Below are 23,793 nucleotides of genomic sequence, written 5' to 3'. Positions count from 1 at the left end.
CAAATTAGTAAAAGATCTTAATAAAAATATCTTCTACATGTTCATACAGTTAATAATTTTCAGTTTTTTCAAATATACATTCTCATTTAATCTTCATTTATTCAAATATTTATTATTCATTAACTATATATGGAAATGGAGATCAGAATGATAATAAAAAAAATTCTTGTTACTCATCATGGAAAACATTAATTATGTAACACTTGGATTAGGCCTTAAAAATATATATATAATTTCAATTTCATAAGGTCAAGAAATGTTGGTAGGCCAAACTCACAAGGTGGAGAAGGTAAATTTTACATTTTCTAATGTACAGATGAAAACACTAAAACTCAAAAAATTTTTCAAGGCTTTTGGAAGAGTCTGCCCCATTCATCTTCTCTAAGAATTTCACCCATCAGACATACCTCAATTCTGTGGTAAATCTGCAAGCTTAAATAATTCTCCAAATTTTGTTTAAACAATCTGACTGGATTCCTATTCTCTGCAATTAAAGAAACTTTGACTTCAAAAGATAATCAGTAAAAAAGAAACTAGGATTTCAAAATTGTAGAATAGATAAACAAGATTATAGTGTATAGCACAGGAAAATATACACAAGATCTTATGGTAGCTCACAGAGAAAAAAATGTGACAATGAATACATATATGTTCATGTATAACTGAAAAATTGTGCTCTACACTGGAATTTGACACAACATTGTAAAATGATTATAAATCAATAAAAAAAAATGTTAAAAAAAAGAGACTAGGATCACTATCAAGGACTGCTTATCCCTACTTTTGGAGTTGTTAAATTATATGATGCAATCATAACAAAGGTGAAAACAAACAGTATTTCCTGATTAATTTTCAGCCACCCACCAAATATGCAGTCATTCCTAACACCCAATCTATTTATAAAGTTTCTTATTATATTTGCCATACTCTTAATTTTGCAGGTAAAACTGTAAGCATCTGTTTGGTATGTGTAAAACTGTAAATTCTGTTTGCAGCCATAATAGACTCACTGATACTGAACTTCCCCTCCTGCTGTAAATAACTATAACACTGGACAAAACATATGAAGCACCTGTTTTCAGGCATCAGCTAACAGGCAGTGAAGACTGATTTTTGAGAAAAGAGAAACACATAAGGCCACCTTCATGCAAGAGCTCCAGCTGGGGACAATTTTCTGACTACAGCAGAGGGAAGTGAGACTCAGGCAGTGCATAGTTATCACAGATCAGAGTTTGGAGCTGCTGAAGTGAGTGAAATTTGCAGGACAGTACTGATGGTGAGGCAGTTGTGTAGTGTTAGGGGTAGGAGATGACAGAGCCGAAGGCTAGATTAGCAGACAAAGACTACTAGGGGTTAAATGAAGAACGGAAATAGTAAAAGCTGTAAAGTGCTAGAAGACCTTAAAGTTCCTATCTGGTCATGGTGGAGGAAATTCATTAGTATCCAAGGAGCTCAGCTGAGATACCAGAAAGACTAAGTCTTAAGATTAAGGACCATACGCTAGAGTCAGAACACTTTAGACTGGCTCAACCAAGCCTGGATATGATTAAGAGTATCTCCAATTAAATTAATTGCATTCTAGAACAAAACTCAACATACTTAAAAAGATCAAAAGAAAAAAAAAAAAAAAAACCCAGACTCTCAACAATGTTAAATTCAGAATGTCCAGCATACACTTAAAAATTACCAGGCATGAAAATAAGCAGTAAATGTGAGTGGGAGCCAGGAAATAAAGCCATCAAAGGAAATAGACCCCAAGATGACACCAATACTGAAATCAGAAAACAGGACTTTTAACTACTAAACAGCCATTGAAGTTCTATTAAATTGAAGAAAGAGAATGGGGCAGAAAAATCTTTGAAGAAATAATGGTTGAAAATTTCCCAAATTCATTGAACAATGTTAAGCTACAAAATGAGCAAACTCAGCAATACCATAAGGGATAAATACAAAGAAAATTAAACCTAGGTGCATCAGAGTCAAAGTGCTAAAACTGAAAAATAAAGAAGAAGTCTTGGAAGCAGACAAACTACGCAACAGACAGGGGAACTGCTAGCTTTTTATCAGAAACAATGGAGGCCCCCCCAAAATGGGAAAATATATTCAAACAAATGAAAGGAGGAAAAAAATTCTCAACCCAGAACTTGACATCAGTAAAATTATTCTTTAAAACTGAAAGTGAAAGAAAGCCATTTTCAGAGGAAAGAAAGCTAAGAATTAGTCACCAGCACACTTGCACAAGAAATACTTTTCAAATAGTCCATAAGGCTTAATTAAATCACATGGTATCAGAAAGAAATGTGAGACTTCAAGAAGAAATGAAGAATACTGGAAATCACAAATGCATAGGCACTTATTTCCTTAAAAGATATATTACTGTTTAAAGCACAAATAATTTCTTAGTATCATTTATAACATATGTAAAAGTAAAACAAATGACAACACAAATGGCAGGGGCAGGTAGGAAATGGAATTACACTATTTTAAGATTCTTATATTTGTGAGGAATGAGATAGTTCAATATTAATTTTAAGTAGCCAATGCAATTTTAAAGCACATATTGTGATACCTAGACTAAACACTAAAAATTAATTGCAATAGAAACAGCTAAAAAGCTAGTACAAGAAATAAAGTGGAATAATAAACATTTGATTAAAACAAAAGTGAAACAAAAGATACATGAGACCAAAAAAAGAGAGAGAGAAGTCCTAAAACCACATATACAATGAAGATGGACCATATTTTCCCCATAAAAGGGAAAAATTGTCAGATTGTACAAAATATCAAGATCCAACTATATGCTGTCTATAAGAAACAACTTTAAATACAAAAACACAAGTGGACTGAAAGTGAAAGAACAGAAAAAGATAAAAAGGATATACAATGCAAACAGCAAGTATAATAAGCCTGAGAGGCTATATTATCATAAAAAGTAAACATCAAAACAAGGGACTATCTCCAAAGACACAGAGGTCCATTTCATAATGATAAAAAAAAAAAAAAAAATTCAACAGAAACACAAAAATCATTAAAAAAAAAAAAAGACGTAACAATGAACAAAATGAAGCAAAAACTTAAAAAAACTAGAGAAAAAGACAATCATAGCTGAAAATTTTAACACTTGTTTTAATAATTGATAAAGTAAAGAATAAAAATACCAGTATGTATACTGATAGAGTAGATGTAAATAATACATCAATTACCCTGACCTAATTGACATGTATAAAACACAACATTCAAAAACTGCAGAATTACCTTTCCTTTCAATGCTCATCAAGAAAGATCATCTTCTGGATCATTATTTAAGTCCCAAATAGCTGAAATATTACAGAGTATAATGATCAAACTAGAATTAAATAATGAAACAATAACTATATGATATCTAGAAAATCCCCATATATTTGAAAATTAAACATACTTTTAAACAATTCATGAGTTGAATAATAGATCAGATGGGAAACAAAAAAATTTTCCCAGAATAATAAGAAAATATACCAAATTTTGTGGGTTGCAACTAAAGCAATGCTTATAAGAAAACTGAAAGCTTTAAATGCCTAAGTTAGAAAAGAAGTTTTTAACCAATGATCCAGTTTTTCTCCTTAAAAAGTTAAAAAAGAGCAAATTAGACATAACTTGAGGAAATATTTTAATAGAGTTATTGTTAATATTCCATAGACTTTTACAAAAATATAGTCTTACTGAGTGAAAATACAGGAATTCTTGGCAGATAAATATCAAAGAAACAAACAAAAAAGAACCCCAGATATCCTAGGATAAAAAGAATCATATCTAAAATGAAAAACTTCATTGGATCCATTTAAAAATGGATTGAATAGAGCAAAAGGTGTCAATGAACCTGAAAGAAGATCCAAATAAATTATCCAGGGAGCAAAGTCAATAAAATAGAAAATAAACAACACAGAAAATAAAGCCAAAAACTGATTTTTTTGAAAACTATACTATTCTTACAAAAACTCTTTCAGAAACACAAGAATAAGGAATACTTGTCAATTTACTTTGTAAGATCAGCAGAACCCTGATACAAAAGCCTGAGTAAAACAGTTGAAGCAAAGGAAATTAGACCAGTATTTCTCATAGCCATAGATATAAAAATTTTTCACAAAATATAAGCAAATAAATTTAAAAGTTTAATAAATAATAATCAAACAGGGTTTAACACTAGAAAGTAAGATTTAATATTTAAATAAATTCAGCAAATTAACAGCAAAAAAAATCTCAACAGACAAGAAAATGCATTTGACAAAATTCAACCCATTAATAATTAAAACCTTTCGGTAATACAGAAAGAGAATCGAACTTTTTCAACCTAATAAAAGGAATCTACAAAAAAAAAAAAAAAAAAAAAAAAAGCTACAGCTAATATCATACTTAATAGTAAAACAATAAACTCTACTCCACCAAGACTGGGAAAAAAACAGAAGAATGTTTGCTCTCAGATCTTCTACTAGACACCGTAAGGAAGAACTAGTCTGTACAATAAGGAAAGAAAAGATGCAAAAAACATAAAAATTGAAGAGGAAAGGGCAAAACTGTTGTTATTCAGAGACATCATGAGTGTATTGTGCAGAAAACTTTATAGGGTGATGTCATCAAGATGGCAGTGTAGATCATTCCCAACTTCAGTCCCCCTCACAAGAAGACCAACTAGCAACTATCCACAGACTGGAACCACTAGAAAAAAATCCCAGAACCCAAGGGTGAGGCTAAAGCACCCCCTTGGACAATAGAGATAGAGAAGGACCACATTAGAAAGATAAGAGGAGCAGCTACACTCTAACCACAGTGTCCCTCCCCCAAGGCTGGCACAGCACTACACCTACAGGGCCCCCAAGGCTGTGGTTTCTTGGTGGGAAAACAAGAGTCCAAGGTGGACATCCAGCTCCCCTAGCATAGCAGGATGGTTCCTGGGAGGCCTACCCAGGTCTCACCTCATTGGGATCATTGAGGGAATCTGTGAGGATCATTAAAAAAATAAAAAATAAAAAATCTCAACAGAACAATAACAAGAGAAGATACTGAATCAGTTATCAAAAACCTCCTAATAAACAAAGCCCAGGCAAGAATGAGGAACATTTAGAACTCTCAATTGCTGGTGGGAGTATAAAAAAGTACAACTTTGGGGAAAAGTTCTATAGTTTATTTTAAATAAAATATACACCTATCCTATGACCTAACAATACCACTCTTAGGTATTTACTCAAGAGGAATAAAAACATATGTTTAGAGAAAGGCTTGTACACTAGTATTTACAGCAGCCTTATCTGTAATAGCAAAAAAGATGGAAACAATCCTAATGTCTAGGAAGGAACAGAGGAACAGATATACAAATTGGTATGTCCATCCAATGGAACACCATGCAGTAAATAAAAAGAACTGCTGATACATGTAACAATATGGATGAATCTCTCATATATTAGACTGAGATAAGGCACAAAGGAGTTCATACTGTATCATTCTTGTTATATGAAGTTCTAGAATCAGCAAAAATAAGCTATGGTGACAGAAATCAGATCAGTTGTTACCTAGGGTGATGGGAAGTTTGAAAAGTGGCATGACAGAACTTTCTAGGGGAAGGAAATATTCTACATTTTGATTGGAAGGGGATTACACTGGTGTGTACTTCTGTCTAAGTTCATCAAACTACACTTAAAATCTATCTTATATGTAAATGATACTTCAAAACATGATTTTCAGAAATAACACACATCAAAAAATTAATGCTATATCTCAAAGTGCATATTTTTTCCTACTATATCACAAAATTTATCTGAATACACTACTTATTTTAAAGTTAATGAACATAGTATTTTAGAAGGCTTTTTTTTTAAGGCCCTTCTATACTTTTTCTGTTGGGAAGGAAGTAATTTCCCTTTTGCAATTTTTCCTGTTATTTTCAATATATAGTTTTTTGTTTACTAACTATCCAAAACACATTCTATTAACTATATGTTACAAGAATTCAAATAACACAGATAAAGTAAAAATACTCTGGGGATGCCCATACCCCTTATCCATCATCCCACTTTGCTCTGCTCAGAGGTAAACATTACTTCCGGTTTGGTGTATATGCTCTGGACCTTTTTTTAATTCCTGTGCATGCATATATTTAAGTATAGCAATATTTATAGGTCTGCTAATTTTACAGAAAAGGTCAATGTAAAACCTCTGAAGAATTCAAATTTTACAAAAGTAAAAGCATTTGAAAGCATATCATACACTGGAAAATTTTGCCCTTTTTCTTTCATATCCCTCCACCCAACATGAACCCTAGAGCATCTAGGGCCAGCAAAACGAATGGTTGGGGAGGCAGGAAGAGTTAAGACACAGCCCCAAATTCCTTCCTCAATGTTCCAGAGCCAAAGGCCACGCCTGAAGCTGGGAGATGGGAAGGCACAGGCAGGAAAAAGTAATGAATTAGCTAAAAATTGAACCTTGAAAATGAAACAGGTATTTTTAATATCTGAAAATAAGTCTTGCTAAAACTGAATTTATTCCTATAAATATGTGGCAAGAAACAATGGAAACTGACCAGAGCACCACCTATGAGTGGGGGAAAAAGAACAATCAAAGTATAGAAAGTAGTAGTTAGTGAGAAATGAAGCTGTTTCTTATTTTACTCCATCCTGTTCAATACATTCAGGAAACTGTTCATAAATTTGTCATACTAGGTTCTTTAAGTTTTTTTAAAAAATATTTTAACATATTAGTTCTGTGATTAAAATATTAAAGATCTCAACAGTCGTCTAAGTACTTCCCTATTGTAGCACGTATCAAACAGTATTAGAATGGACAAGTTTGCCGACAGCCATGGTCAGCAAACTCCAGTCTGTAAGCTAAATCCAGTCTGCTGCCTATTATGTACAGTCTGCAAACTAAGAATGGTCTCTACATTTTCACATAGCTGGGGAAAAAAATAAAATATTTTGTGACACATAAAACTCATATGAAATTCCAATTTCAGTGTTCATAAATAAATTTCTGTAAGAATGAACCCCTGCTAACTCGTTTATACACTGTTATGGCTGCTTCATGCTACAAGAGAAGAGAGACCATATATGGCACTCTTATCATTTCACACTGCTTTCCAGAGCATCACAAACTGTCATGCTTTTAAGGCACAGTGGAGTGTGCATTATGTACTTCAAATTAGATGGCAAAGTATTGTATTTATTAAATAATGACACCATACTAAAGAATATAATGGACATGACCAAAAGTATTAGTTTTCCACTGCTGTGTAACAAATTAGCAAAAACTTAACAGCTTATAGCAACACACATTCCATAGATCAGCTGACTCATTTGCTCAGTGTTTCACATACTTCATCTGGAGGCTAAAGTGGGAAAGAATCTTCTTCTAAGCTCCCTTAAATTGTGGGCAGAATTCATATCCTTGTAGTGTATAACTAAGGGCCTCAGCTTTTTGCTGGCTCTCAGACAGAGGCCACCCTCAGGTCCTACAGGGTGCCTACAGTTTCTAGAAGCTGCTTATCATTCCTACATGGAATTCTCAGACATGGCCACTTAATTCTCAATGTCCCTAAGAAGAGTTTCTAGCTCCAAACTTTTAAGAATAAGTCTTATATGAGGCAACATAACATACTCATACCTATGTCCCAATCTTTGTACCCTGCTCAAATCCACCAGTTCCCCCAGGCCATGGGTCCAGGTCTTGCTATCTGCTTTTGGATCTCCTCGATGCTGCCTGTCTATCTATGTACTAGAAAGAGCACAGGATTAGAAAAAAAGAAATCTTAGGAGTCTCAACTAGTTGTGAAGCCTTAGGCAAGGCTTAATCTGTCTAAGCTTGTTTTAGTAATTATCAAATAGGAGTATTAGACTAGGAGATTTCTAAGGATATGCCTGTATTACATACAGTATTACAATTGACTGCTACATTTGATGACAAGGACTCATTATATGTAACTTTGTGATCTCTCAACCTAACACACTACCAGGCACCTAAGACAGTCAATAGATACTACAGATTAACAAATGAGTTCTTTCTGCCTTACCTAAACATTTCTAGGTTTCAGTTGTGTAATTCCTATTTAAAGTTGCCCCAGTCACATATCACCAGAATCCTTAACATCAGTCTTTTCATTTACCTGAGACACATCACTGAACCTCTCCAGTGTGCTACAAGTATTCCCAAGAATTTCCTGTGTGAGATCGCATTTTGTTGCCTGAATTACTCCTCTAATACTATGTGTTTGTGCCTTCGGTACTGACTCATCCTAACACCAAACCAAAATCAGTTCTGAAAACTGCAGATATTATTTTAGCTACAGCTAATACCAGCAGACAAGGAATCACAAATCCAAATGCCCAAAGAGGAGAGGCAGGTAACAGAATGACTCAAACAGAGAATAAGACAATAAAAAGTACTAGAGGCCATGGCAAACTGGAAGGCAAATAACCCATTTAGAAGAGGCAGCTACTACCTAGCTGTAAACAAATGCTGCCCCTCAGGAACACTAGATGTCCAATTTTCAAGAAAAAAATCAGAAACCTTGACTTTTGCATAAAAATCTCTCTGAGTGCCATTTGCTGAGCACTTACTATAAGTACTTTAAATAGATTAACGCCTCAACTCTCACAATGGTAAGGTACTATTACAATCCCTATTTTCACCAATAAGGAAACTAAATTTTAGAGAAATTACACCACTTAACTAGCATCTGGATCTGCAGCATCGGTCTGTCCCTTCTTGCCAGCCTATACTGTAAGTCTCTGCAATACCTCAATGTTGCGAGATCCTAATTTAAACCAACATCGAGGGTGGGGAGGATGTACTCACCAGTCAACTAGCCCCATGCATGTACATAGGGCTCCAAGACATTTATGAACAGAAAGACAATACACAACAGCAGAGGAAATATTATCCTATAAAACTGCAATGTGTTTACTTACTATAATACACCCTTCTGTGGTGATATTAGATTTTTTTAAGAGTCAACAACTATAACTTTGTATGTCCATATCAATAAAGAGGCTTAAAGGGAGACAAGAAATACTAATAAACTTTTGGAAGATAGGAAGAAAAGAAGCATATATTGACAGATGAAGCAATGCAGGAAACTAATGCCCAAACTAAGTGCTGGAGAAGACCACAGCAGAGTAAGGAACAGACAGACATACAGGCTACTGTTGTTACTATCTCCTATGTAAAAGGACAAAACAAAATAAAAATAAGTCTCTAAAGAAACCAAAGGAAGTTCCAAAGAAATTGGGGGGGGGGCAGTCACGGATCGCTGCCCATCACAAAATAAAACCCGTCCCCATCTGGTATATTAAAGAACTCCTTACTTAAAGACTAGTTCCCTGAGTGCACACGCTATGAAACATGCTGGTCAGTAAGTCCCATCTGTGTACACAGGGTTCCAAGAAATTGATAAAGAAAAAGACAGCAAAGAAAAAAGAATAGCAAAGAAAAGCCAAACCATTTACACAGAAATATTAACCTAATCCTCCTTCCCAAATGAATTGACAACCAAGAATCACTAGATATATGAAGAAAGGTAACAGTATGAAAGAAAAATGCCCCCCCGAAAAGCAAATTTTAAAAAATTTGGAGAAGGAGATCATTCCAAAAACAGAAGAAAACTTAAAAAAAAGTTAGATCCTCAGAGGCTTTTGAGAAGGACAATAATATATACACAGAATAAGAAAATAATGCTACATTATATGAAATAAAGTGAGGGAATAATCCTATTTTGTAAAACAAAAAATACAAAGAAACAAAAAATAAAGAAAAAGAGACAAGAGAAGCAATTTAATAACTCCAACTTCCAACTAATAACAGAAATTAATAAGAAAGACAGAGGAAATTAAGAAAAATAAATTTTTCCTGAACTAGAGCCAAAAGGGCCAGAATGCTCATCAAGAAAGAAAAGTAACCCTGGTACACTACTACTTGGTTCTACTACAAGTCCTAAAAGCGTAAGCATGGTTGATTTATTTTCAGCTTTTAGAATTAATCTTACCCCCCCAAACAAGATAAATGTTACAGAAGAGAATATAAATTATCTCTACCTAAACAGTGTTAAAATAACACTACAACTGACAGATGCTCAGCTGTTAAGGGAGAGCAGAAGTACAGGGAAGGATAGGGATATGAACATCTGCACCTTACAAAGTACAGAGTAAACAGATACAGTAAAATTTGCTAGAACGAAAAAAAAAAAAAGAGATGTAAGAACACAAAGTGTCAAAGGTAAGCAGTAGATGAAGCAAACATAATAATTATCCAAACATTTAAAGACAGAAGGGGAAGAGGGAGTGTGTGATCTAAAATCTCATCCCTTGGTAGACAATTAAAAGATAATGCATCTGCAAACAAAGACAATTTTACTTTTTCCTATCCAATTTGGGTATCTTATTTCTTTCTCTTGCCTAATTCCACTCACTAGGACTCCCAGTATCATGTTGAACAGAAGTGGTGAGAGGGAGAATCTTTGTCTTGTTCATGATCTTAGAGGAAAAGCTTTCAAGCTTTCACCATTAAGTATGATTTTAGCTGTAGGTTTGTCACATGTGGCCTTTATTATGTTGAGATACATTTCTTCTATAACTAATTTGTTGAGAGTTTTATCATGAAAAGATATTGAATTCTGTCAAATGCTTTTTATGTACCTATTAAGATAATCATACAATTTTTATCCTTTGTTTTGATTCAGTGTATCACATTTATAGATTTGTGTATGTTGAACCATCCTTGCATCCCAGGGATAAATCCAATTGGATTTAAATGTTCTGGGGTTTTTTTTATTATTATTATCAAAGTATAGTCAATTACAATGTGCCAGTCTCTGGTGTACAGCACAATGTCCCAGTCATGCATATACATACATATATTTGTTTTCATATAAATGTTCTGTTAAATTCACTTTGTTTATACTTTGTTGAGAATTTCTGCATCTACAGTCATCAGGAATATTGGCCTGCAATATTCTTTTCTTCTAATCTGGCTATGGTATCAGGGTAATGCTGGCCTCAAAAAGTAAGTTTGGGAGTGTTCTCTCCTCTTCAATTTTTTGAAGACTTTGAGAAAAATGAATGTTTCTTCTTTAAATGTTTGGTAAAATTCACTAGTAAAGCATCCTAGTCCTTGGCTTTTGTTTTTGGAAGATTTTTTTTTGTATTACTGTTTCAATCTCCTTAGTAGTTACAGGTCTATTCAGATTTTCTGTTTCTTCCTGATTGAGTCCTGGTAGGTTGTATGTTTCTAGGAGTTTATCTGTTTCTCTCAGATTATCCAATTTGTTGGCATATAACTACTTAAAAGTAGGCTCTTAGAATCCTTCATGTTTCTGTGATATCAGCTGTAACAGTTCGTCTTTTATTTCTGATTTTGAGTCTCGTTTCTTTCTTAGTTTCTTTCTTAGTCTAGCTAAGAATTTGTCAATTTTATCTTTTAAAAAAACAGCTCTTAGTTTCATTCATCTTTTCTATTGTTTTTCTAGTCTCTATTTATTTTTTTCTGATCGTTGTTATTTCACTCCTTCTTCTAACTTCTGGCTTAGTTTGGTCTTCTTTTTCTTGTTTCTGGGAGTGTAAGTTAGGTTTGTTTATTTGAGATCTTTCTTTTTTCCTTAATGTGGGCTTATACTGCTATAAATATCCCTCTTAGAACTGCTTTTGCTGCATCCCATAAATTTTGGTATGCTGTGTTTCCAAAGACTCTTATCAAAATACTATTAGACATAATAAACAAATTTAGTAAAATTGTAGGCTACACAATCAACACACAAAATTCACTTGTATTTTCATATGCTAACAGTGAATTCGCTGAAAGAGAACTCATGAAAGCAATCCCACTTACAACAGTATACAAAAGAAAAAATACTTAGGAATAAATTTAACCAAGGAGGTGTAAGACCTGTACATAGAGAACTTCAAGACATTTAAGAAAAGCACAAATGAATCAAAAGATATCCCATGTTCTTGGATTGGAAGAATTAATATCATTAAACTATCTATACTACCAGAAATGACCTACAGATTCAATGCAATCCTTATCAAAATTCTGATGGCTTTTTTCACAGAAATAGAAAAACACTGCTAAAATTCAAATAGAATCACAAAAGACCCCCAAATAGCCAAACATGGTATATTCAATGAAATATTATTAAGTGTAATACTTAACAAAAATTAATTTTTCTGCATTCTAGTAGACAAACAAAAAGAACTATGAGTAGATCCAAGAGTCACAGTATCCATTAAAATTACACCAGTTGCTAAAAAACCCACAAGTAATCCTAGTATTGTATTACACCTACAGATGCAGTCAATAGTAATAACTGAAATTTTCTCTCAGAAGTTTACATTAAAAAATTGCAAGGAGGAGAATGGAAAAATACAGCTTGAAAACTTAAAAAGTAGGCAATCATAGAAATAAAAACTACTGAGAGAAGGCAGTTTCACAGAAATATGACTGACTTACAATTTCTTTTAACACATAAAATAGTGATTTATATGGCTTAAGGATATTTTAATTTTTTATAAGAGATACTACCACTTTAACTACTTTAACTAAACTTTAAACCTTGTACAACCAAAATGAATGGATATGCATTTAATGTGCATAAATCTACATGAATGTGCACAAATGGTAAAACAAAAAGTTTACAAATTATGTTTGATTATATCATAATGCTTAGCACACTGACTTACTTAAATATCTATATTAAAAAGATGAAATTTATCAAAAGGATGCATTTTCAAATTATCCTAGGGAATAAGTGAATAATCAATTGCTTTGCTTTCATAAACAACTATAATTTTGATGGAGTAACATCCACTAATATAGATAAAAATGAGCTGCTAAATACGGAAAACATTAGACATAATCTGATTATATGAGTAGAAATGTAGGCCACAGGCATACTTCTAATCTGATGATCACTGATGAATCTTCAAAACAGAAAACAGAAAATCAGATTCTCTAATCTGCATGGCCTAATAATTTAAGACATTACAGAGCCAACTGACCTTCTTTAAGTTGCAACTAGATAAAACAAAGTAGTCTGAGAACATATTAGTATAGTATATTCTACCTCATAAAAAAACCCCAGAGCTAGCTAAAGTTTTCAAGTAAACATTAATAAACACTTACAAATTTTTAAAAATAATTAGTACTCTACTTAGCCTTTGAGAATATTGTTGCAATCAATACCGAATTGCTCCATGTACCTGTGATATTAAGTATTAAAAGTTTCTATAGGTATCAATTCACATTCAGCATGTTATTCAAAGCTCTTTGCAAATACAAAATCACAAGGAATGGAAACTTTAAAATTAATTTTTTTCACAAGTTACTTATCACAGCATTGATTTCTCACTGCTTTGTTATCCTGAATGAAAAAGTCCATACTTAGTATACGAAATAAGCCATTCAGTGTTTCAAATGCCTTAGTCAGTCTCTATAAAAATTCCATTACAATACATGTCTCCAAGCTTCTCCAAAATTTAAATGAGTGAGGACATTTGTGATGTGATGGCTAGCCGTTACATCACAAGCTTCTGTTAGCTGTAAGTGTCCCAGTTACTGGTTTCTGGCATGAGCTCAATTGTGGTTGTCTAAGAAAAGACTAAACACTTATTTTTAAAAGCTAAATTAACTATAATGTCAAAAATCGAGATCAATTTCTCTGATTACATACCAGGTAAACTTATTTTGTCTCAGAAATGTTTAGTAACTATCAGCTACAACACTTTACATTTTTGAAACCTGATTTCAGTGATATCCCTTGTATATTCCTATTAAGACCAGAAAGTTCTGGCCTTTAAAAATCATCACCAGTTCTATTAGAGAGCAGTGTTCTCCAAACTGTGGATCATGACCCTATTGGGTCATTAAACCAACCTAGCGGCTCTCAAGCAGTTTTTTTTAAAAAAAAATAGTATCGAAAAGAAAAGAAAACGGAGTGCATAAATGAAGTAAGAATAGTTCTCTTTAAAGAGACTTTGTTTTGGTTCTTTATATGAATATATATGTATCACTGGGTCACAATGTAAAATATATTTCTGTAAGTCGTGGTAAATATATTTCAATGAGTTGTGGTCAAAATATTTCTAAATCGTACAAAATGCATAGGAGAGGCAAAACATATTATATTAAAATCAGTTATAACTAAGTCAATTTTAAATAGAAAATTTTATTAAAATCTAAACTTCCTTAATATACATAAATATTACTGAAAGTCTAATTTAGTAAATTTTCTAATTATCCAGCTCTGACTGTTCTCTAGCAACTAGGATATGACTGCTTCATAGTTTCTCATAGTCTTTTTGTGCCTCCTCTTGTCAGTTTCACAGGATTCCCATTGGTAATATCCCTTATCATAGCTAATGAGTCTTAATAGTTAGAAGAGGAGGGAATGTTTAATTTAAAAACACTTACCCCCAAGCATTTATTATACTTACATCCAAAGAAGCATAGATCACCCTCATCTCCTGCATGATGGAAATCAAAAATCAAGTAGACATACTAAATTTATATTACTCAAATACTCCCAATATCAATCTCTGTGAGCAGGTCATCTATCTATAAGCACAAACTTGATTGCAAATTCCTATCACGGGAATGATAATAAATTTAAACTCCAAGCCATCAAGGAAAATCACGTTCCCTTTGGGGGCACTTACTCTGATTGAACAAATATTTACTGAGTATTTATATACCCTATACCAGGTACAGAAATGAACAAGGAAGCAATGAACTACCCTAGAAAAGATCTCATCAAGCCTCTTAATGACTCTCTACTTCCATGACTTCCAACTTTCTGTAGAATATTTTTTCATCAATTAAAAATGGTACATAAATTCTTCTGTACCTTAGCAAAACCAAAAACAGTTAATTCACAGTAGTTATGTTCTACAAAGTTGCTGCAAACACTGAATCATTGCTCCTAGGGAAAATACAGGGTTAGGTCCCCACAATCCTCTGGTCACAACATTTTTATCAACTATCAGTACATATCCTTGTTTTATGTGTTCCTCTTTAGAGACACTTCATTTAATATACAGTTGATCCTTGAACAATGCAGGGATTCAGGTGCCTAGCCTTCTGGCAGTTGAAAATTCACATATAACTCAGGGTGGTCTACCATATACATGATCCCTCCCTCATCCAATCCGTGGTTCCACATCTACAGATTCAACCAACTGCAGATTGCATAGTACTATAGTACTAATACTGAAAAAAATCCTAGTGTAAGTAAACCCAGATGGTGGGTTGTTGTTCAAGGATCAACTGTATACTGTTGGGTCATTAACACTGAACTCACAGCTAACAGCACTTTAACTCAAGCCTGAACTAAGCTCATCGAACGTATTTTCTTCATAAGGCATGTCACATTAGGAACACCAGACAGCACTTCAGCACTACACTTGTTAAAATCACCCTAAAAGCACTAATAGGCCTTAAAAAGCAAAACAAGAAGACAGAGCACCTAGCTCGACTTTAGCTGGGAACATTCTCCATGGGTGACTCAAAGTTTCTGCCACTCTACATAAGTGCATGTCCACTAAAGAACAGCAAAGCACCAGGGATATTGATTTGGGGGTTACAAATAAATTTTAGCAAGCAGACAAATTTTCAAATATGGAAACTGGGAATAATGAGGATCAATGCTAACTGATGAGAGGAATTTTTCTCTTTAAACGTATTCCAGTCTAATAAGTAAGAAATGACAGAATTCAAATATCACATTATGCAACTCCTGATGAATTAAGGATCATCAATTCCCACTAATGTCACCAAAAAAAAAGTCCTGATGGGAGAAAAAAATTGAAAGTGAATCTGATCAAATCTCTACATCTCACAACCAATTTACAAGAAAGACAAGGGACAATGCTTTTACTCTTTAATTTTAAGATAGCCCATTTTTTAATCTGCCCTCAAGGGCAGAGATCATAATTTATTTGACTATGTCTCCCCATTATCTATTATAATACTTAGCACACAGCAGACATTGGTTAAAAGTTTGCTGAATAAATAAGTAAATGAATGAATGAACAAATGACCTCTCAGAAATTTAGAAATATTAGTTTATACAATCATCTCTTTTCCAAATAAAGGAGGAAAGGAAAAGGCATGGGCAGGCAGGCAATTTATAGCTCTCAGAGATAACTACAAGCAAGTGGAATAACACCTCACAAATCAAAGGTCATTTATACTGTAACTTCAACTCTGCAAAACACAGCTATGAACCAGAAGAAAAATATTCACTAAAGGAGGTCACAAAATGTATATTCTGCTCATTAAACAATAAGAGCCCCTAAACTCCACTTTAGTTTTAATTAATTCTAATAAGTGTATACTAGAAATCAAACTTAAATGGAAAATTTGAGAGGTCAAGTAAAAATATGACAGAGAACAGGAAGAAAACGATCTAATACACCTCAATAAATTCATGGACATCTGTGCATAATAGCACAGTTTATAACTGATGTCCAGAATGAGAGCCCTGAATCAACAAGGAAACATCTGAATGTTTAGAGAACACTGAGGAAACAGTCCTACCACGTAAAGCTCATCATTTTAAGAAATGTAAGTATTTTAGTATAAATTCAATCTTCTAATTATCTAACAGGTCATTCCCTAATAATACCAGATAAATGAGAAAGTGCTTCAGGAAAGTCAATAGCTGTTTCATGCATGGTTCTCATGATAAAATTATATTCTTTCTTCTTAAACTACAGTGCTTATTTCCTAATTTATAAAAATATATGATTACAAACAATAGTCTAGTGTAGGCAGAGGCCACAGATTTAAAACAGCCATTCAAAGGTATTAACACTTGCACATTTCAGTTATGAAGCTAACAATGTCAACTCTTGTCACAGAAAGGACTTAAGAGTGTACCTGATAGTAAATCATAAGTAACCAAGTTGACTTCTACAAAACTGTAGAATGAAACATGCAACAGGTGACAGAAACAAACTGAAAGTACAACCACTTCTCCAGAGGAAGGATTTCCTTCTGCTCAATTCAAACCAAAAGAATCCTTCCCCAAAGTAAGTCTGGAGCCTAAAGACAGAGACACAGAATTGATCCAAAGGCATCTTTATCCCCAATATGAGCAGCTTTTCTTAGAGATCAGGAATGCATTACCTTAGCAAGAAAGAATAGTTTCAAAGCATATTGAAGACTGCATTCACTGAAAAGCAAGGCTCCCCTAAATCACTATCTTTGTCTGACAGATCCACAGCAATAAAAATATCATGTTCGGAATTAATGTTATTGTCAAGATATTTTGGTGTGCAATCCAACTAACAAATTACTAAAAATTAATTCAATATAGCTGATTTAAAATTTATGAACTGCTTATTAATGGAATTCTTCTATATTACTGGTAGAACCGCAAAATGGTAGAGCTGCTTTGGAAAAACTTGACAGTTTCCTATTAAGTTAAACATACACTTGCCATACAACCTCACAATTCCCTCTAGAAAATTATCCAAGAGAAATGAAAACTTAGATTCATCAAAAAAAAAAAACCCCAAAACAAACCCAAAACACAAAAAACACTGCATACAAGGGTTTGTGGCAGCTTTATTAATAATGACAAAAACTAGCAACAAGTGCTTCAACTGGTGAATGGAAAAACATGCTGAAGTACATTCACGTAACAGAATTTTGTTCAGCAGTGAAAAGAAAACTACTGATACACACTACAACATGGATGAATCTCAAATACATTCTGCAAAGTGGAAGAAGATAGATTCAAAAGGCTATATACCACATGATTCAATTTAGACAGTATTTGGCAAAATTATAGGAACAGAGAACAGAGCAGTGATTGCTAGGGACTGGGAGTGGGAGAAGGGGTTAGCTACAAAGGGCAGCATGAGGGAATATTTTAAGGAGATGAAACTGTTTTGTATCTTGATTTGGGGGGGGTGAATTTTGCTGTGTGAAAAAATAGAAAATAGAGAAAAATCTTATATAAAAAAAATCTTACAACAAAATCGTGATTAACTGGAATGCTCAAAAAATGTAGTATTTCCTTTAAATGTTCTGGCTAGCCCATAAATGCATTTAATTTCCATTTCTGCCATTAAAAAAATATTTCTACAATATACTTCTCTACTTTTAAGCCTGAATACTGTCAGATGCTTGTGTTTATTATTTTATTTAAATTAGGCCCAAGTTTATTTATTTGAAATTTGGCTCACACTAGTGTGATGATGCTAACTGAATTGGTTTGGGATGGGCACGGTGCCTCAGGAGGCATTTAATCAAGGTTCTTCCATGTTAAAATTCTCCCTAATAAAAAAGATGAAATGATTAATCTATTCATTCAGCAACGAAGTAATCATTAGAGGCCTATTATATACCAAACACAGGAAACACAAATGGCAAATAAGACTGTCACAATCCTTGACATCACATAGTTTAAACAAACAATAAAACAAGGTATAATATGTCCTACAAGAAAATTACAGTGCTTTCAGAGCACACAGCAAGTGCACATAACCTAACCACATAAGGTCAAAATCTTCCATTAGGATCTGTACCTTAAAGTGCCTGGTACCTTAGTAAACACAAAAACACATGACCCACAGTGCTCACCACCCCATCACCCTTCAGTATTTAAGGATGGAAAGAAAGCAAAGACCATATACACACAATACTATTCCTGCACAGGCAGTACAATAATCCCTCCCCTACAGAAAGGTCCTCTTTAGGGAAATACCAGGATATACAGATTACTTCTGTCACCTTTCCAGCACGTAGGACATTTTTCTGATATAAGATACCTTAAGTATGAGCTTCTGTTGCTGAGGAATATTATTTTAAAGGGGACAGGGGGCCCACAGGGAAGTAACAAAAAAAAAAAGAGGTGGGGCGGGGAAATCAGACAGGATGGGGGAAAAAAAGAAGCCAGAGTAGGTAGAAAAATTTTTGCAGTGACCTCTTAAAAACAAATTAAGGAAGTTTAAGGAAACTAAAACAGAGGCACTGCAACCACACCCCTTCTTCTTTCTGTTATGAAAAAGGAAGCCAAGATATGTAAAAAGAGAGCTGCCTGCAGGTGCTCTGGCGTGAAGTTACCATGTACAGAGGTAAAATTATATAACCCCAAGGACTAAAGGGAGTATGATGAATACTCAGCAATGCCAAAGTTACCTGAAACATTTTCCATCTCAAGCATCCTAATTACACAATGCTTCTGGGACCACAGCGAGGGCCCCATAAGACCAGGGTTAATAACTTACTGTCAAAAAAAACAGAAAAACTTTCAACAACTGGTAAAGAAATAAACACAGATTAAAATAAAGTGCCTCTTGGTACACACACATTTACAAGAGTAATAAGCAAAAGAAATTTACCAGCATCTTACTCAAACTTGATCTCAAAGGAGTAAGATGCCGAGTAGTTTCTATCAAGAAACAAATGAGAGGGTGGGTATAGCTCAGTGGCAGTGCATGCATGGGGTCCTGGGTTCAATCTCCTGTACCTTCATTAAAAACAAACAAACAAACAAACCTAACTACCTTCCCCAAAACAAATAAAAACTTTTTTTAATTAAATAAACAAAATTTGTAAAAAAGAAATAAACGGTAGAAGCAAATTAATGCAGTTCCACATTTTCTTTTCCAAACTTTTTGTACCTAAACATGTTTCGGAGTTCAGAATTTCAGAGCATTTTTGACAGGTGACACTGTAAACACCATGCATTTTGTAACACCCCTAGAGAAAGCTGGAATGGCACAAAGAAGTCTGGGACACAACACTTAATTAAACATTTACTACTTCTGCAATGAAACCTACAAATACATGAAATAAAAACAGAGAGTTAACAACTGGTTCTGTGAAGAAAATCAATTTGTGCCAAACATACAAGAAAAAAATTCTGGTTTCCAGAGCATTTTGGATGTCAGAATTATTTAAGGAATCACGGTCCTGTAGAATAGTACCCATTATTTCATTACTAATTATATGTGCAAAATGTAACTGGTAACCTCTTCATCATGTGCTTCTTTTATTGTGTTATTTTGGCAAATTCAAAATAATTCTAAAAGTCTTCTATAGGTTCACACATAATATGTTCTCTAAACTCTATCCACTCTTAAATTTCTCTACCAGTAATTCTCCTACCAAGGCTGTTTACAGAAATCTAACCCTTGAAACTTTACAAGAAATGCCAAATCCAATTTTGCCACCATGCAAAAAATTTTCATTGAGTGGAATTTAACATATTGAATTCATCATATAATGTCTTGCTCTCATTTTGTCACAAGAAAAATGCTGTAATGGTAAGAATGTTCCTGACCTAGGAAGCAGCAGCCAATGAGTCACCTTGGATCCTGATTTGCCATAAGTGACAAGATACAATAACCATAAAACCCTATTATCATAGTGCATTTCTATGAATACATTTACTGACTATGTACAATATAAAAATACTAGATACGCAATATACTATAATTGAAGTTCTAAACTATTTCCACTGAGGGGAAAAACAGATAGTTCCTCACTAACAATGGTATAAAAGAGAGTAAAGTGACAGAAGTGCAGTTATACTGAAACATTAAGGACCCTTCCATCCTTATGTTCCCTGAAAACTACAACTCAGTGATATTGTAAACATAATAGATATAACCTAAAACTAATCAAATTTTGATTAGCAACAATTCTTACAGTAACTTTAAAGGTATGATTGTTTTTAATCACTTTAGTTTCTTGAGTCTTCCCAGGGGCATTTGAATCGGTGCCTTAATTTATTATTCTTGATATATGTCCCTTTAACAAATTTTCCTAACTTCAAAATGCCTCTAATTTTGGAGCTATATTTTTCAAAAACTGCTAATGAACAATGCATATAGTAGCCTCACTAAGGATGCTGAGTATGAAAACAAGAAGAGAAGTCACTTCATTAACCTGGTCCTCTTGCATGTATTTTCTATGCATTTCTTGTCTCATCTTCACACTCTTACTCCTGATTAAAAAAAGAACTTGAAAAGTAATAGGAAGTCATTTTTTTCAAAAAGAGTTAAGAGATATGTACAAAGAGAAGGAGAAATCAGCCATTTTCAACCTTCAAGCACACTGGAATCACCTACAGAAATCCTAAGATAGATCAATGCCCTGGCCCCATCCCCAGATTCAAATATAAATTAGCACGGGTAGAATCCCAATATCTGTCATTTTTTTAAGCTCCCCAGAAAATGTTCATGTGAAGTCGGGCTGTGAACCACCGGTACAGGCTGCCTTCGCCACAAACCCTTTTCTCGTATCTACTAGTAAAGGTTAGCACTCCCAGCCCTACAGCAAGGGCTGAAAGCACTATCTTTAAAATTGCCCAATTGTCTTCTCTCATTTACTCTGTTACTAGAAAAAACTTACTAATTTTCAGCTGGAAGATTTTTTTAAAGTACATATAGTAAAACTTACTTTAACTTATTTGATATTCTCATTTCCAATGCTCAGGATTTTATTTTTCAGTTAGTCCTCAAAAAGCAACCTTCATTAGTATTTAGATTAAGAGAATATAATACACACATAACACATATTCCAGTTATCAACTTTCAACAGATTACACAAAAATACTCAAGAGAATGAGTTTAAAGAACTGATTACACTTAGATATCATAACTATAAATATTTTCAGTCTCAACTATATAAAGAAATATTAGCCACAATATGCCTTGACATTCATATGATAGAAAAAGAACTCAGTAAATAATCTACCATTTGTTAAAATAAAAATTGGCATTACAAGATTCCACATCTTTAAGAGTCACACTTTTTTCAGGGAGGGGGGATTCAATTATTTTCAGATCTCTGAAATAAAAGAAGAAAATAAAATAATGTTTTATAAAATATGCATCTACAAATACCAGTTTTTTTTTTAATGTCGTCAACAACTGATTCCTACTAGTTTCACCTCAAAAACAATACTAGGCTATCTTTGCATACCAAATTAGGATTTTATTAAAAGGCCTTATAGCCATGTATCTGAACACCAAAGGCTACTGGAATACCACGAATTTTCTCTCTTCTCTCCCTGTACCATTACCTACTATATTTGCCTACAATACGAAAGTATTCATTGCTAGAATATAAAATATGTCACAGAAATAGAAAATAAGCATGACACAGAGGGAATAAGGGGGAAAAAACATTTTCAGTTCCTTTTTTTAATAAAGGAAACTCTGACTCCAATATATCATATTCTGATCCTCTGCCAAGTATGCTACCTGAACTCAAAACCAAACAAGTTAAAAAAATAAATAACTAATAATCACAAAATATTCAGAAGTTCACCACTTGTATAAAATATACTTGTATCAAAAGGTATTACATGCTCAGTTTCAACTTAAAATTTAAAGATAAATGATTTTAATAAGTTCATTTTAAAAATAAAGACTATTACAAAGCATCAGTGCATTCAAGGCACACTTTGTTCAAGGTAACATACAGTGAAAGTAGAATTATATGTTAAAATCCAAGTTGGTAGAAAACATCCCATTTCAAGATATTATTTTCTTCCCTCAAAAAAAAATTTACTATTTTTTTCTGATTGTAAAAATAATGCATAATCATAGCTGACACTCCAAACAACACAGAGAAGTATAAAAAGTCTAAAAATAAAAATTATCCCAAATCTATTTATAAATAACTGTCATTAACGTACATATCCTTCCAGGGGATGGACGGATTTACTCTGTATATTTACAACAACTGCGACACAAATACAAGAATTACAACTAAGTCTACACAATAATTCTATATTTATACACACATGCATCTCCATATATATCTCATACACACACACACACACACACACACACACTTTTCTTTTACATACACTGAAAACGAAGGAAATTCTTAGAGATAACAAATTTCTTCAAAATAAAAACATATAAATTGTTCTCAGCGCTCATTCTGTTTCTGTATTTTCATTTCAGCAGGCCAGATTTGAGGTTACTGAGTGTGTGTGTTGGTGGTGATGTTGCCGACTGCTAGAGAGAAGATTAAAAGATTTGTCTGTTTGCTTGTTTTACTTAAACACACAGACATACCCCAACTCTGGCTACAATCTTCCAAAGCCCTAGAAGACAAATCTCTGTGTTAAAGGCAGTTGGCTGACCACTCTACATAATTAGCCCATGGTCCTGAACAAAACTGCAAAGTAGACAAATCTTTTAATGGCCTCCCACCTTTTGGTCTAAAAGAGCACCACGCTAGCAATTAGGGGAGGAGGTGCATGACTAAAAATTTCCCTCACCATTACTATGAGCCACTTCAAGTCTAAGTCTGTGATTCTCCCCTGCTTCCCCATTCCCTCACAATTTTTTTTCCTGAACTCAAGATAACCCTTTCTTCCTACTTTGCTGAGATTCCTTGACTCAAAAAAACCATTTCTCTGACTGACAAATTCCCATTTCCTCAACACACTTTTTCTCCTCTAGTGTGTGAAATCTGATGAGATCAAAGAGGTGGGCAAGCTTTCTTTGTCAAGGAAGGAGGGCAGCAACTCAGAAAAAAAATTTAAGTAAGTTCATAGGCACAAATTTTTAATTTAAAGTTAAAAGACCTTTGAGTTCCATGAAAAAAATACAATCTTACAACTTAGATAACTGATTTTATTGACCCAAAGTTAGTCAATAAGAAAACTAAGTGTCTTCAGCTCCTACAATATTCATACCTTAGCATATTTAAGATAGTAACATAGAAGCAGCCTTCTAATCTTTCATCTGTTACATTTGTACAACTTTTTAAAGTTCAAAGTGCATTTATATGCATTACTTATTTTCA

At 33.6% G+C, this 23,793-nt stretch overlaps 1 protein-coding gene across 11 annotated transcripts in view; it reads right to left on the bottom strand.

Moving 5' to 3' along the window:
* The window catches only part of CSNK1G3 (casein kinase 1 gamma 3), a 97,354-nt gene that overhangs the window by 65,816 nt on the left and 7,745 nt on the right, over positions 1 to 23,793 (bottom strand). Inside the window, exon 2 of one of the 11 annotated variants that reach the window (XM_032476603.1) lies at positions 3,256 to 3,317. The exons of the other annotated variants lie outside the window; for them this stretch is intronic. The gene's annotated coding sequence lies outside the window, so the exon portion shown is untranslated. The remainder of the gene's footprint in view (positions 1 to 3,255; positions 3,318 to 23,793) is intronic. 11 annotated transcript variants of the gene reach the window in all.

This window comes from Camelus ferus, chromosome 3 (assembly GCF_009834535.1).
Source record: "Camelus ferus isolate YT-003-E chromosome 3, BCGSAC_Cfer_1.0, whole genome shotgun sequence".
In the NCBI taxonomy this organism is placed as follows: domain Eukaryota; kingdom Metazoa; phylum Chordata; class Mammalia; order Artiodactyla; family Camelidae; genus Camelus; species Camelus ferus.
This window is presented reverse-complemented; position numbering and strand designations above follow the sequence as displayed.